Source organism: Pholcus phalangioides, unplaced genomic scaffold (assembly GCF_987345545.1).
Source record: "Pholcus phalangioides strain wild (caught in Gottingen) unplaced genomic scaffold, Ppha-v1.0 ptg000030l_1, whole genome shotgun sequence".
Lineage (NCBI taxonomy): Eukaryota > Metazoa > Arthropoda > Arachnida > Araneae > Pholcidae > Pholcus > Pholcus phalangioides.
In genome coordinates, this window is record NW_028301620.1 from 7,128,817 (window position 1) to 7,143,258 (window position 14,442).

Here is a 14,442-nt window from a genome sequence, read left to right on the forward strand (position 1 = left end):
AAATATGATTGAAAATCATGAAGGGAAATTTTTTAAAAATGAATAAAAGGGTAAAAAAAAACAACTCACAAATGATCATGTATAGACAGCAATGGAGTCTTGGAAAAACTGCTCAATTGTTCAATGGTTACACGTATCGCTAGGACTAGGATTTTTACGACCTAAAAATCTATATAATATGCTCCATAAAAAATGGATTTATACGCTAAAAAAAAACGTAAAATACACGTAAAAATCTAAACTGACGCCCTTATAAATAGGCTGACCATATTCCCTCGAGAAAATTACGAGAAATCGCCAATCATTGTCAAAAATGATGCCAAGGGCACACAAATACAAAATTGCCAATTGTTGCTAATATCGTCGAAAAATTACGAATACTGGTGAAAAGAGAGCTTGAGGGAAAAAAATCACTCATATATAATATATATATATAATATGCCAAATAATGCTCTAAAATGTTAAAATATGCCTCAAATCCTGAAAAATACCTTCAAATTACTGAAAATCCTGAAAAATACCTTGAAATTACTGAAAATCCTGAAAAATACCTTGAAATTACTGAAAATCCTGAAAAATACCTTGAAATTACTGAAAATCCTGAAAAATACCTTCAAATTATTGAAAATCATTAAAAAATGCCCCATAATTTCTGAAAATCATGAAAAAATTCTACAACGCGTAAAAATCGCAAAATATGGAAAATCACAAAATATGGAAAATCACAAAAAAAAAAAGAAGAAAGAAAAATGCAAAGACATAGAAATCCGAGCCACTATGCTAAGTGAAGTAACGGGCAAATGATCATAAGGCAAGGGAGCTGCACTAAAACAATTACAAGGGCAGTACAGCAACTGATTTTATAGAACCATAGTGTTGGCAACATCTACTTTAAACATGTTTCTTTTTCCGTTGCTAATTGGCAACTTCATGTGTTCGAAACATTCATTATTCCCAAGTTTCATTTTCTTCCTCTGTACGTCCTCTTTAAGACCCGATATAAGCAGTACAGTTCGAAATATATATTTTTTAAATATTTTTTCCGGCTTTCTATACGCTTCATTAATTATGGAGAAAAATTATCAGCTCAAAAAAAAAAATCAAAAAAGTCGTGCATTGTATGGTGTGGTTAACCATTCGATCATATTTCGAGTGGTTAACCACATAAGGCAGTTTTCCCAACTTTTCGTCCCATCGCCCCTTCCTCAAAAAATGTTTTTCTTCTCATCACCTCCCCAACTTAAGAGTCCTCCCATAGGATCCTATACTAAACCCTGAGCTTCTACTCCCCCTCCGGACCTTTCCATTACCCCCCCCCCCCCCCAGGGGCGACATTGCCCACTTTGGGAAACACTGACCTAAGGCATCGTTAACGATACAATCACGGGCCTTTTATGCGATTTTTTCCCTAATTTCACGTTTTCTATCATGTTCGTGAATTGGTAATTTAATTTATTACACCCTGTGAAATTTTAAGTCGATCGAGGTAAAACTCCCAGAATGACACGGAATTATGTAATTACTACTTGCTCAACTTTCGGAAAGCAGTGTATACGAGAATCGCGTGCGTGAATTTTCAGGGTGGATCGTAAGGTGTTTGAATACGGCACATCTATCTTTCATGGATATATCCACAATCTTGATTCAAAAAAATCCTCTAATCATATTCAAAATATGTACATAACGAAGCAAAACCGTGATTCATGATAAAACTCGAATACATATTAAGTATCGGTATTATCTTTTGTGCATTAATTCTTGTCGAGTTCTCGGTATCGAGATGATGTAATAAATGGTCCCCACCGGAGGAACATCATCTGCATAAATACCGTCGTCAGGTAATTAAACCTCGGACACACATTGAGAGAGAGAAAAAAATTCCATTGATAATGAGTGAACGTGATACAATTAAGCAAAAACAAGCAATCAGTATGCAGCGCGCGGTTACTGCTCGACTTCGATATTTAATTTTTAATGTCAAAGGCTTCTGTGAAAGCTGGGAGGGGATCGAATGGAATTCATGCAAAAGAAAGACTCTCGAATTTTCCATTTTTCTCACGACTGAATAGCCATTCGCATGTATCCATGTTGGAAAAACAACCAACGGGGCCTTATACTGACGGATGACAACGGATAACGGTACCCTATAGAGAGACCCTGGAAGGTCACATTGAAAGATAGAACTTATGTCATGAATATAGATTTTGTTTTTTTACATGCGGCTTTTTTTCGGCTTTTTAATTTCAACATGATAAATTGGTGTGTTGACGATATTCTTCGCTTACAAAAACAAAACAAATTAACATACAAGAGTATTGCCTATTTTAAATTCTTATTAGATATTTATATGGAAATGATTTTAATGAATCCTAATACACGCCAGATTTATGTTCTAATATCACGTTGTCATTCCTTACAGATGAGCTCTCTATATGCCAGGGGGCCTCGTCGGTTTCAGCTAGTCCGTTCGGCCCTCGGTGTGCCACTAACGAGGAAAGGTTCCCAAGGTGTCGTCCGCAAAAACTTATGAAAAAAATTTAAGTGTTCATCTCACTTAGAAACACGTGTACACAAAATATCGGTAAAATACTATTATTAAAGCCACAAAAAATTATTAAAAATTACAATTGCCCCTCGTACTTCTAAGTAGAAGTAATTTGCGGACCAAATAAATAAATGGAAGAGGAAAAAAATATATAGTAGATGTAGTTTGCGGGCCGGTAAAAAATAAATAACATACATAGGAGAAAAAACAAATAATAGAAATAATTTGCGGACTAGAAAAAAATAATTGAATGCAAGAAAAAAAATAGGAGTAATTTGTGAACCGACGAAAAACAAATAAATACTGTAGCCCTACTGTAAGAGCAAATATAAATAGCAATACTTTACTTTATACCGGCATAGGATAGCACATAGAATCAAAAACATGTGTAAAAAAATTTGAAATATATTTATAAACCAATGGTTGTATATATATATACAGTCGAACCTCGTTAATGAGTCACTCTTGGGAGAGCAAAAATATGACTTAGTAAGCGGAGTGACTCGTTAAACGGAGTAAGCCATAGCTGTGTCAGTTCCTGCCTGAGGACAATTGGGACTTCTAAAGAGTGACCCGGTAAGCGGAGTGACGTGTTAACCGGGTGACGCACTATATTTTAATGATATTTCTATTGGAGCAGTGTTTCCCAAAGTAAGTAATATCGCCCCCCCTGGTGGGCGATGGAATGGTCCAAGGGGGTGATTGAACCTACGGATTCAACATGGGATCCTATGGGTTTATTTGAGTTGGGGGGGGGGGGCGATGAGAGAAAAAAATTTCTGAAGAAGTGGGCGATGTGTGGAACAAAAAGTTTGGAAAACTAATGTATCAGAGCAGCGGTTCCCAACCGGTGCTCCGTGGCAGCTCGAGAAAAATACAAAAAAAAAAACCCCAGTAAATTTGGAAAAAAATGAATATAAGAATTTTTGAATAATAATAACAAATTGTAATTTTTATGAATGAATAAAAAATAGGCCTACGGGACTCCTCCACAGACATTATATACCAGAAAGAGCTCCGCGAATCAAAAAAGGTCGAGAACCGCTGTATTAGAGTATAGCGTGTGTTTCACCATGTTAAAGGCATTAAGTCACCTTGAGACCCGAGGAAATTATTGGTAAACTAAATTGTTGTAGGAAAAAAAGCATCATCGCTCGAAATATCGTTAAAACTAGGCTGACCATATTTACTCGAGAAAAATACGGGAAATTGAACTTCGAAATACTTGCCAGTTATCGCCAAAAATGATGCCAAAATTAAGCAAAGTTGCTAACTCATGCTAAAATACAGTAAAATTCGACAATTGAGGGGAAATGAAGCGTCATTTTAAATTACAGTGAATTGAAAAAAATATGGCAAATATGTGAAATAAATATTTCTTACTTGTAGTCGTAATCATCGTAATGTAATTTCAAAGTTGGGAAGATAATTTTAATCGTTAATTTGAAAATAAAAGTCAAGTTGGCTTCGTTGAAAATACGTGAAAAACCGGGACATTTTTGCAAAAAAACATTTTTGTCACAAAAACAGAAAAAACCGCGACTGTTCCAGAAAATACGGGACGTATGGCCACCCTGGTTAAAACCCATAAGAATGTTTTTGTTAATGGTTTTCAGTGAAACTTGCTATACGTGACTGCATCCCATTCAGTACTCGATTTCGTTTTTCGTACTTTTATCGACTTACTCAAGAATGATCGGAACTCCTTTGACTGTCGTCTTTTCATGTAATGAATCGAACCATGACCGCATTGTTCTCATAGAACTTTAGATAACAATGGAAGAGCAATATGAAAAGAAATACTGTTTTCTTTGATCTTTTTTCATATACGCATAGGAGAGGGAATATTTCGAAACGATCCATTCCGATAAAGTCAGGTGGGAACACACGTAATCCGTGAATTATACAAATATTTGTACAGATGTTACATGTAGATATCGTCGAATATTTGACGATGTTCGAAAGTTCTGGTCTCACTCCAGTAGTTGTGGCAGTCGACTTTGAGACACCTCCATGATATATTTTGAAATATGGAATAATAATCGCTTGATATTGTTATTATGTTTCCCACATTTATTATGAATTCATGATTCTCATCCTATTTCGCACCGTCTTATGTGCCCTGAACCATGGCCGGAGAGTCTAACAATGCCCGAGCCGTGGAAGCCCCGTCCGACCCAGGCTCTGTCCCTCCCGGGATGTAAGACTTTTGCCCGTGAAATGGATGACTTTCGCGAACCGGATTCGAACCTTGGTCTTCAGGTTCCCAGTCCGATACACTATCACCTACACTAACTCGGCTCCGTGGACGCACCGGCACTCATGTATTAGAAGAAATATCATTGTATTCAATGGTGTGAGGATGCAATACATTATTTGCTCAGCCGTGATAATTAAAAATCACGTCGAGACTAAATGAATGCAGCAGAGAGGGCATAATAACATAAAGTAACGACATAAGTCATATTATTAACATCGTTTACCATATTTATTTAAAATTTTGAAAAATTATCATGCAAAGATACAACAGAATAAGTTGCGGTGCCGCTAACCACGATGACGCTGTATAGACATTTTCTTACCCGTGGCAGTAATTCAAGCCATCTCGAAAATAAATGAAAAACACGAAACAGGGTGATTATAATTGAAGTTCTCGCGTACTCCGAGTAGTTTTTCTCAGAAACTGCTTATCCGAATACAGTCAAATTTTTAGAATATCTGAATGAGACTATGGGAAAGAGATTTATGAAATCAATCTCTAGATACAGCCCTGTCCCACCCTTTAAGGGTATGCAGGTAAACTTCGTAAATCGGACGCCATCATCCTACTCAGCACATGCTCTGGCAGGGAGAAACGGGAAAAAATCCCGAGTCAAGTGCCGGTGGAGAGTGATTCGAGGGGGGAGGTGCGACCCCCCCTTAATGTCCGTAGTATGGTTTTTGGCTATAGCTACAAAGCAAAAGTCGTTGACCCTAGGTCTTAGTGCAAAACGTGCACCAAGCTGAAGTCTCATCCCTTGTATCAATCCGGAGAACCCCGGCCTATCAACAGTAGGGTAAAACTAACCTATCTCACGATGGTCAGAGATTTATGAAATTAAAAAAAATAGTTAAAGTTTCGACCACTAGGTGAAAGAGTGACGCTTTTTTTTTATGAATTTTTTTTCTCATGGACCATTAATATGCAGCGTATATACCAAGTTTCACTGGAATCGGCCAAAACGGGCGCTACATAGGTCAGAGTAGTGTCAGTATACTGAAACTACTCAGTATTACGTGGGAAAATGTAAAATCCAATAAGAAGCAATAAATTCAATAAAATTTCATCTGGTGGTTGAAAATCGAATTATTTCTTTTATTTCATAAGTCTCTCTCCCATTTACATATCTTAAAAATAATGTGACTAATGTAGTATTCAAGTCAGGAGAACTCAATATACTGGGAGATTATATAATTAAAGTTCCGATATACTCTGAGTAGTTTTTCCTCAAAAACTGCTTATCCCAATGCAGCCAAATTTTTAGATACCTTAATGAGACCTTGAAGAGAGATTTATAAAATAGAAAAAGTTCAATTTTCGACCAGCAGGTGAAAAAACGGCGCTTTTTATTGCATTTTACATTTTCCCCATGGTCTATATAGCGTATATTAGAGGCGGATTTAACGGCGGGCGCATCGGTCACGCTCCCGAGGATTCCGACTTCTAAAGTGCTCCGAAAAACCCCCAAACTTCATACATTTTTTTAATTTAAGGGGCCTAATATTTTCTTTTGCGCCCGGGGCCCCGACCGACATTAATCCGCCACTGCGTATATACCAAGTTTCAATGGAATACGTCGATCAGAACGGGTGCTACAAAGTTCTGAGTAGTGTCAGTATACTGACACTATTGTACAGACACTATTGTATAGTGACACTACTGACACTACTCAGAACTTTGTAGCGCCCGTTCTGATCGACGTATTCCATTGAAACTTTGTATATAGACCATGGGAAAATGCTATAAAAAAGGGCTATTTTTTCACCTGGTACTCAAAAATGAAACTTTTATTTCATAAACCTCCCTCCCATGGCGTCATTAAGGTTGGCTGTATTCGGATAAGCAGTTCTTGACAAAAACTACTCAGAGTACGGGAACTTTAATTATAATCACCCGGTACATAAAATTACTATGGAGCAGAATTAAATCAGTGTTCCCGTTCCATATTTAAGGTTTATATATGGGAGATACGATACAAACATTTTCTCATCAGTGACGACGATTATAGCAACCCGTGGAATGCATTGAAAGACGCGAAGTAAAATATAATGATATTGTGAGAGAACGGCAACAGGAATCATTGTCCGTTCCATGTTCAAGGTTACATGGGTACACAATGCACAATAATCATTGCGTCTTGTATATGATGATGCAAGAAGAAAAACTCCCGAGCATGTGAAGCCCCCAAAACAGGCAAATTGCTCAATGATTTACTTCACATGAATTACTTAAATGTATGGGGCTTCGAAATGAACGAGATGCTTGAAGGTCGTAAAGTGCCAGACATCACCGATATAGACCCATTGTCGTGTAACTGCCGGTGTGCACGTTCGAAATCTTTGTGAATCCATTTAATCAAGAATCTCAGGATCTCTCTCTTTATCTTCCCCCAACATACACTTGGATGTATAACTACTAATTACTTCTACTGAACCGTACCTTGTAAACATTCCTCTGGGGAATTTCTAAACAATCGGTACATGTCGGAGCGTGTTGTGCGTGTTTATAGGCATTTCTCTAACTCATCTATTTTTTTTTAGAGGCGTGATTGTTTCGCGTTGTTGCTGGTGCCGCCATCTCTCTTTTATGTTTTAAAGTGAAGATGGTAAATTCTTGAATTCGATCGCTGTATAAGTTTCATGTTGAGGGTCTTCCTGCTCTCAGCGGAGAGACGTTTTCAAATGCGAGACCGGCTCACATTCGCGCATCACAGTTGGAAAATCACAGAAAAGCAACTTCAACCGATCCCCGCTGTATCGACAATGGGGTTCGAACCTGGATCCTCAAGATCAGGGTCTAGCACGATGCCCACACCACACGACCGCACAGGGGCCCACGTGTGTCTGCAAGCTCTCTTGAAAAAAGGTACTCTCGACTGAACTAAAATGTGTTGCAAGAATGAAGGAAAACACTGGTTGTTATACAGAGATGATGACTAGGAAAGAAAAATTCACATTTGCCTTCACTGGGACTCGAACCACGGCCCTCTCAATGTGACCGTGTGAGTGCGCTACCACTACGCTAGGGAAGCAATGAAAATTTTCTTCCTTGAGCGTATATGCTGAACGGCATCGCGCGATATACGGTGACAACAAATCGGCCTCTGGTGGCTTTGATATGGCTAACGGGTCATTAGCTGATTACTTGTCATCGTCTTTCTCACGGTTTCGTCCAGCATATACGCTCCAAGGAAGACATTGCTCTTTGCTTCTTTAGCGTAGTGGTACCGCACTCGCCCGGACTGCGAGAGAGCCGTGGTTCGAGTTCCAGTGAAAGCAAATGTGAATTTTTCTTTTTTAATCGTCATCATCTCTGCATAGCAACCAGTTTCCCAGCATATCTTTCATGAACAAGTGGTGTGGTCAACTTTCTCTACATGAAATGTGCTACTTAAACACAGGATATTCTTTGGATGTACTTATGAAAAAAAGTGTTTATTTTGGTAAAAATTATTTCCTTCGTCAATTTATAATTTTGCTTATGATTGGCAACTTAACTTTGCATTTGACAGATTTTTGGCTGTAATTGGCGACTTTACTTGCCTTTGACAATTTTTTGGGCTGTTATTGGTGATTTTACGTCCGTTCGAAAAATTTCCTGGCTGTATTTAGCAACTTTTTACTTGCATTTGACAATTTTTTGGCGTTAGTTGGTGACAATCCGGATAGGTCCAATTCCAATAGGAATTTATCATGCTGAATGTATTTATACTTTTTTACCGGAACATCTTCCACGGGCCGGATGAAACCTCTTGGCATTTGGCCCGTGGGATGGATATTGTGCATCTCAGCTCCTTAACTACTGACCTAAACCTTTCCAATGACCCTGTATAACTGACTACACACAGGTCATTTCTCAAAACGCGTAGATGTCTCAAATCTATAAAAATACCCCTATTTGACACCTAAAATGAGATATGATGTCAGGAGCTGCCCAATTATATCGACAGCCTAATGCTGTGGGACGAAGCTAGATCATTATCCCAGCACTCCAAATAGCACCCGACCCGTGAAGATTCACTGCAAACCACCAATTCAAATCCCTCGACAATCATTTCATATTGACAACATAATTGGCAGTTCAAATATTTGTCTAGGTGAAATAAACCATTAGGGGAGAAAATTCAAGTAGGTATACAGGTACCGGGAGCAATAGGTTCGTGGAGCACCCACCATTGCCACAGTTGTCGTCGCTCGCGTTCAGTCTGGGAAGTGGGCGTTTTAATGGAAACAAACGCGAGAGATGAACTTCTTTCTTGCGTACGGTTGTTCGTGGGTCGCCCACACGAATCAGGAAGAGCCGAATCTCCCGCCACGTATTTTTTGTTTTGTTTCGGCGAATGTTTTTACATGTGATATTTATATTCTACACATGGGCAAGGGGTTAGAAAAACACTTGTACGAGGTTTTCTTTTTTTCCACTCGTGGCTAATTTACACGCGGTGTCACGAGGGTATATCATCTCGAACAAACAGCATTTTCTTTTCTCCCATTCACATCCACGAGTTGTTAAAAAAAAAGAAAAGAAGCAAAGTCAAGTGTGTGGTAATCGGTCAGAAGGCCGCCACCGTTATATTCAAAGAATGCCAACAAAAGTGTGGAATAAACAGTGCACCTGACTGACCGAGTGCGCTGGGTGCCCACGCACGGGTGGCGTCCCCGGTGTCTCGTGTGCTGGTGTGTGTTTACCACGAAATAGGATTATTCAGATGATTCTCTTTTAGTGCACCCTTCATTTGCATGAATTCAAAAAAAGCAGCACATTCTTTCGAAGGCGGCACCGATAGTGTTCTTTTCCCACTTTGTAGGTAAAGGTGATTCTTGTTTTTTTTGATATGAGATTCGTAAACATGTTATCAAACATGAAGTCCGTGTCATTCTGGAAGATGATTTTTGACAGTAATCACAGAGTATCATGTTGAGTTTCTTGACTTAAATGAATGAGAGAGAGAAACGGAACTACTTCAGTGGAACGGAAAACTTCCTGGTTGTTTTTTTGTTACAGTTTACTGATGTATGGTTACAGTATTTGTGTTTTGGTGGCTGCTACTACGATACTGAACCACACATGCACCTAGTCCACATTCCCCTGCGGAACGCCTAACGAATTGTTACATGTTGGAATGTGCGTGTACGTTTTGTGAACCTGACGGAAGTTTGTTTTGTGTAATGCTTGTTGTGTGTAGTGCCGCCATCTGCCATAAGTTTTTCTAACTATGAATGAAGTGTAATGATTGAATTATTGTATCGTTGTTGGTCTGTTGCTCCTTGAGGCGAGACTTTTACGGGGAGATCGGCTCACATTTTCGTGCTGTGGTGGCTATGTTACAGTAAATGCCCCAAATCCGGTTATCATATATGATCTCCGACCATTTTGGCGAGTTTGATAAATTTCGATGAATTTCCCCAAATTTACACTTTTACCAGTGATTATGCCTTTCAACCAAGCGTCGTTGGTAAATGTAATAAATGCCAAAAAAATTATTACTTTTACCGGCGATTATGTATAATACTCCAAGCTCAATAATTGGTGCTCCTGCTGCCATTTATCATATAATAACACAACTTTTTCCATCGAAATTGGTGACCAGTTTCCGGTGTGACATTACTAAACATTCTATATGAGCAATATAATATTATTTTAATTATTAAATTTGCTTCGAAATTTTAAGTTGTTTGTGTATCGTAAATCAACGTTGATAAATCAAAATGTAGCCGTCCTTGGTTTTTTGTAATTCTAATCATATTTTTCTGATCTACATTTTTTTTCGATTACAATTTCAAAGCCAGAAATTACGTTTTGCTTTACTAACGTTAATTTACAACGCACAAACAACAACCGTTAAATATTTCGATGTAAACTTAAAAATTAAACTGATATTATTATTTATAAAATATTTAGCAATATCACACCATTTCTTTTGCGGTACATCAATTGAAAACCAGTCACCAATTTTTATGGAAAAATTGTAATAGTTGTGCTTTTTATATGATAGATGACAGCAGAAGCTAAAGTCCAATGATGCTTATTACATATTATATAATAATGTACTGCAGTGTTATTCGATAAAATTTAATTTTGGAAAATAATTTCACTCCTCTCTTATAATTTTAACGGGTAGTTTTGTTAAAAAGAGGGACTTTTTTAAAGAAAAACAAAGAAATAACTCCTAAAAAACCTGAAGTAGTATTTTCGCTCTTCAATGAAATTTCAAAAAATAAACTCAAATTTTGATGCTTGAATAACGCATCTAGATGGCGTATTGGCGAACATGACTGCACTTCAATAATTTCTAGAAGGCATATTTTTACTGATAAAATTTTATTTTTACCCGTTTATTGGTTATGAACAAAAGTAACTGAGAAAGGCACCATTTTTTCAAGCTGAATGAGTTTGCAAAATATGGGCGTTTGGAGACTGAGAATGATTGAGAATGCATGTTAATTATGGGGAATGATTAAATTCCCCATATTGTATATGGTAGCATGTTATTTTGTTATTTCACACAGATATCGAAATTTCTGTTCACAGGGAAGCAACAGATCCATGGAGGTGAAATAATAGAGAATGTGTGTAAATGCTAAATTCCAAATTCTATTACTTAATGCTAAATTCCAAATTCTATTACTTAATGCTAAATTCCAAATTCTATTACTTAATGCTAAATTCCAAATTCTATTACTTAATGCTAAATTCCAAATTCTATTACTTAATGCTAAATTCCAAATTCTATTACTTAACACTAAATTCTATTACTTAACACTAAATTCTATTACTTAACACTAAATTCTATTACTTAACACTAAATTCTATTACTTAACACTAAATTCTATTACTTAACACTAAATTCTATTACTTAACACTAAATTCCAAATTCTATTACTTGACACTAAATTCCAAATTCTATTACTTAACACTAAATTAAATTACTTAACACTAAATTAAATTACTTAACACTAAATTAAATTACTTAACACTAAATTAAATTACTTAAGTCTAAATTCTATTACTTAACACTAAATTAAATTACTTAAGTCTAAATTCTATTACTTAACACTAAATTCTATTCGTAGTACTAAATTTTATTGCAAAATGCTAAATTCTGTTGAATTTTATTGTGAAATGTTAAAATTTATTGCCGAATGTTGAATTTCATTGAAAAAATGAAAAGTTGTTAAATGTTGAAATTCAACATTTAACGATAAGTTAAATGTTGAATTTTATTGATAAATGTTGAATTTTATTGTTAAATCTTAAATTCTATTGTTAAATCTTAAATTCTATTGTTAAATCTTAAATTCTATTGTTAAATCTTAAATTCTATTGCTAAATGTTAAATTGTATTGTTAGTGTTAAATTATAACGCTAAATGCTAAATTCTATTATTAAATTCTACTTCTGTCTCATTCCCAAAAAAAAAAAAAAAAAAAACACTTAAGGAAGAAAATTTCGAGTAAAGGGAAAATTTTAACACTGAAATACCAAAAATGTTCTGGAGACTGCGTGAAAACTTCGACTTAAACAGATATTCGAGTCAACGGTGTTCGACTTACCACGAATTGACTGTATATTTAGAGCCCACTCAAAAAATAAAAGGCTACGCATAAAACTGAGCACTTTCTGCAATTCATAAACGTGTTCACTGCTTTCGGAAATATCTTCTTGATTTTACGTCACGGATGCTGTTGGAAACTACTTTTATGGCAATTTTTTATTTTCAATTGTATCGGAACCTCACTTCACACATCTGGTACAAAAATGCATTCCGAACCGAAATGGCATTATTCTGAAAACTAAATAAAAGAAAACAGCAATTTTTAGCTGTGGAATTCTTTTGTGTGCGTTGCTTTTATGGTGTTCCCCCCAACAAACGGGTCCCCTTCAACAACACGTTAAAGTTTGCCAGCTGTTCCCGTCCATCAAAAGGCAATTATAAAAGGACCTTCGCTCAATGTCCGCAGCTATGTTTCTTTGTATGCGGCCAATAACTTGATGGAGTTTATTTTAGACCCATCAAGTGTTTCTCTGCATGTGTCTACACACTTTCATGCTGACTTTTACAAAAATCTGTGTTCCGAAGTTAAGGATACAGTTCTGTGTTTCTTAATGAAACCGAAGTTGTCCCTTTAAACCCCCGACAGTGATTCGTAAAAGCTTCCTCTGTGATAATTTATGATTGTGTTATTCACGTGTAAGCACATTGCGACCTACAGAGTGATCTTATATTAACTTTGCCGATATAAGAGCCCCCTAGCGACCGCAGAAATCAAGGAATACGAATAAAATATAAGTGTTTCAAATTATTCGCTCGAGAATGCAGAAAGAAAGAGGGGTCAGCTCTCGCAGCATCCAAATTAAAAAAAAAAAAAATACTGAAATGGCAACACTCACTTTTATGCATTGCAAAGTGATCGGTGGAGTGAAAAACCATAGACGGTACATGTAACACTATCAACGCCAGCGCACAGGACGCAGACAGAGAAAGATCTCGCCAAGGGCTTGCTGCGCTAACCCCTCGGTGGGGAACTTCCTGCGGTAGTAATGTTATCTGCACTGGTTGTATCAACATGTTCCTTTGTCTGCGTCCTGCGTTGGAGTTTACGGTGCTACGGGTACCATTTCAATGACGTTCATGGTTTTTCACTGCGCCGATCACTTTGCAATGCGTAAAAGTGAGTGTTGTGATTGGAATTTTTCGAAATTTCGTTGCTGCAACTGTAATCGCGGAAGTTGGGTCTCGTCCATATTTACTGACACTAGCAAGGTCGTATATCGGCAAAGTTCATTTATGACCACCCTGTGTAAGCATAAGCGCAGGGAGTTTCAAGAAAGATGGGCAAAACTACAAAAGGGGTACACCCTTTTCATTCATGACCCGTTCTTTGGACCATATTTTCTTCCTGTTCTCCCTCTTATGCAGGCCTTTCCCCTCATTCAAGATAGATCCTTCCTACTTATTGAATTAATAGCTATTGATTCACCTACCTTAATTAGAGATAAACATTTCAGTAATATATTAATTAAATGAAATTGTTGGTTAAAATTTTTTCTCTAAATTGGTGAGGTCTCCCAGCTCTTTAGGCTACTTAACCGTATATGCATCTCATAAACATTCCTCTGGACAACTTCAAATCAATCGGTACAACCCGGGATATGTGTTCTGAGTGTATGTGTGTTTCCCTAACGAGATGCCAAGGCTGGCCAACTGAACACGACAGCCCAGTGCATATGCCAAAAAATATCCCTTGGCTTGAGTTCGGTGAGCTTCAATGTTGTTCTGGTTCTGTGCGGGGCTGTCGAAATATCATTGGCCCACAGGCAAGGCAATGCTTTTGATGGATCCCCACCGCTTGTGTTAGACATTTTTGGAAATTCTAGTACCAGTTCTCATCATGCAGGTCCTAATGGCTATGACATCACTAGATTTATATCTTCTCACATCTTTTGAATGATATCGAAGCGTTTTCCTAACGATGGGAGAATATAGATTCCTCTATTTTGAGTTCCCAATGAATATGAGGTTATCACACAGGCCATGCGCCCCTCAAAATGGCCTATGGGAATTTCCAGTGAATTTTTGAGTTATAGTGTGACCACGGAAAGATGGCCTCTGACCTTGTATTATTTTCATGATGAA